Source organism: Octopus bimaculoides, chromosome 7, assembly GCF_001194135.2.
Source record: "Octopus bimaculoides isolate UCB-OBI-ISO-001 chromosome 7, ASM119413v2, whole genome shotgun sequence".
Taxonomy (NCBI): Eukaryota; Metazoa; Mollusca; class Cephalopoda; order Octopoda; family Octopodidae; genus Octopus; species Octopus bimaculoides.
Genome location: NC_068987.1, coordinates 65,447,716 through 65,450,040, shown reverse-complemented (window position 1 = coordinate 65,450,040; position 2,325 = coordinate 65,447,716). Strand labels below are relative to the sequence as shown.

At 35.0% G+C, this 2,325-nt stretch overlaps 1 non-coding gene across 1 annotated transcript; it reads left to right on the top strand.

Moving 5' to 3' along the window:
• Window positions 1-59: 59 nt before the first annotated feature.
• Window positions 60-130, top strand: Trnag-gcc (transfer RNA glycine (anticodon GCC)). The gene has a single exon. It is a non-coding gene; the product is annotated as a tRNA-Gly (tRNA).
• The last annotated feature ends 2,195 nt before the right edge of the window (window positions 131-2,325 follow it).

Here is a 2,325-nt window from a genome sequence, read left to right as displayed (position 1 = left end):
TGTTTTGTTCTTTGAATGCATTTTCATTTCATGACTTAAAAGAGACACTAAACAAGCGAGCATCGGTGGTTCAGTGGTAAAATGCTCGCCTGCCACGCGGGCGGCCCGGTTTCGATTCCCGGCCGATGCAATCTGTTGTCTTTTGGGTTTTTTTCTTTCCATTTCATTCGACTTTTCATAATTGCTTTCCATATTCGGACAAAATGTTCTTAGTTCAAATATTGTTATTCTTTGAATAATTTATTTTTTTAATATCTTCAAGCAAAATAATGCCAAAGAACATTGATGATTCAATGGTAGAATGCTCATGGACCGCCCTGATTCAAGCCTCGGCCAATGCAACATGATACATTTTTGCTTTTTATTAACATGGATATTTTTGGTAATTCCTTTCGAGGAAGTTTCGGAAAAATGTTTTAAGTTAACGCAGTGTCTGCCAAATGTTTTTTTACGTTACGACACCCTAGCCGAGGAGAATTTATTTTGCGGCACACCAAATAAAATTCCAACAAAATTGAATATACTTTATTAGTATGAATAAAAATTAATAAATTCTTATAGTAACAATAAAATAACATTGCTTTATGAAAATATAATATATATAAATAGATAATATAATACAATAATAATGTTTTTGGTGAGAAGGATGCAAGTGATTTTGAGAAAGAATTTTGTCAAAACGTGGTTCTAAATTAAATGAACAAATACGTAACTCCTCATCTACCACCTGTAATCGTTCCCGTTTTCTGAGGGGTTTTTTTTCATTTCCATAAGAGCAGTGATACTTAATTCGCAAAGATATGATGATCCAAAGGGCAACAGAGATTTAAAGGCTGTAATAGCTAATCGAGGCTCCAAAGCGAAATCCAAAATTCTGACAATTCTGACGCAGAAAATGAGGCATGTGTACAGAATCGTTTTTCAAGTCTATTAAATTTACTTTTTCTGTCATTGTTAATGGCAGGTGTGTACTGTCATATCTTGCGAAAAGATTGATGACCCACTCGTGCATTTGATAATCAAGTGATGGAAAATATTTAGAAAATGATACAGAGAGTTTCTCTACTGTCTTCTGCACTTTTTGACAAAATATTTTAATTTGTTTGGAAAAAGCCTCTACGCCTGAAAAGCAATCAAGCTGCGAGTTTTAAACATTCTTTATCCACAATTCTAACTTGTCGGTGAAAGACTTTAATTTGCCTGTAATTATAATAATATTTTCGTTCGCTCCTTGCAGACTCAAATTTAAAACGTTCAACTTCTCAAAAAGATCGTTGAGAAATGCTACTTCCAGCCACCCATCATCATCGTTAAGAAATTCAAATCCAGAATTTTCAACATCGAAAAACCATATTATTTCAGTTCGCAAAGAGATAAATCGAGAGAGCACTTTTCCTTTTGAGAGCCATCGCACTTCTGTATGAAGCAGTAAACACTTACAATCAGAATCCATAGTTTTTCATAGGGATGCAAAATGTCTGCGCTGTAGGGAAATCGATTTTATGTAATTTATCACTTTAGCAACGTTGTCCATCGTCTTCAGGAGACCATCAGGTGGAGATTTTGACAAAAAAAAAAATTCGCGGAGAAGTTTAACTTATGAAATGTTTTGTAATACATGAGCCACGAGGCCTTTTTTTTCGATCCTGCATAGATGGAGCGCCACCAGTGAAAACGCTTATACAAGTTTGCCCCTGCATCCCTCTCAATACGACATTTTGGTCTACCAGATTAAAGACATCTTCTCTTGTCATTCTTTCCTTCAGTTCACAACAAAAGAAAAACTAACATGATTTTACCACTCCTGATGATTCGCAGAAATGAAATTAATCGAGCTTTGTTGTTGATGTCTGTACTTCCATCGATTTGTAAAGCCCACAAGAGTTCATTTTTGCTTCAGTGAAATGTTCGTGGAACCGATCATGAATATCTCGTGAAATGTCTTGACTTTTACGAGAAATCGTGTGGGCAGATAAAGGAATGGTATTAATTTGTTTGACAGCTCCATCACTAATCATTGTGCCAACGGCTATCTCTAAGGCTGGTAAAATAATGTTTTCGACATCAGAATGTGTTTCTTTTCTTCTTTGTCAAAAGCTGGGCAATCTTGCAACTAGCGATTTGAGCTTTCTCGGGAATTGAGTGAAATTTCTTCAGCCTTTTTGATTGAATTTTAAAATTCTTTTTTAGCATCTCAAAGTATTCTTTTGGTTTGTCCTTATGTTGCAGATGATTTGTTATTAAATGATGTTGAAGTTTACTGGGAACCATTGCTTCATTTGAGAGTGTTGTTAAACAAATCATACAAAAATGAACCGAGTTGTC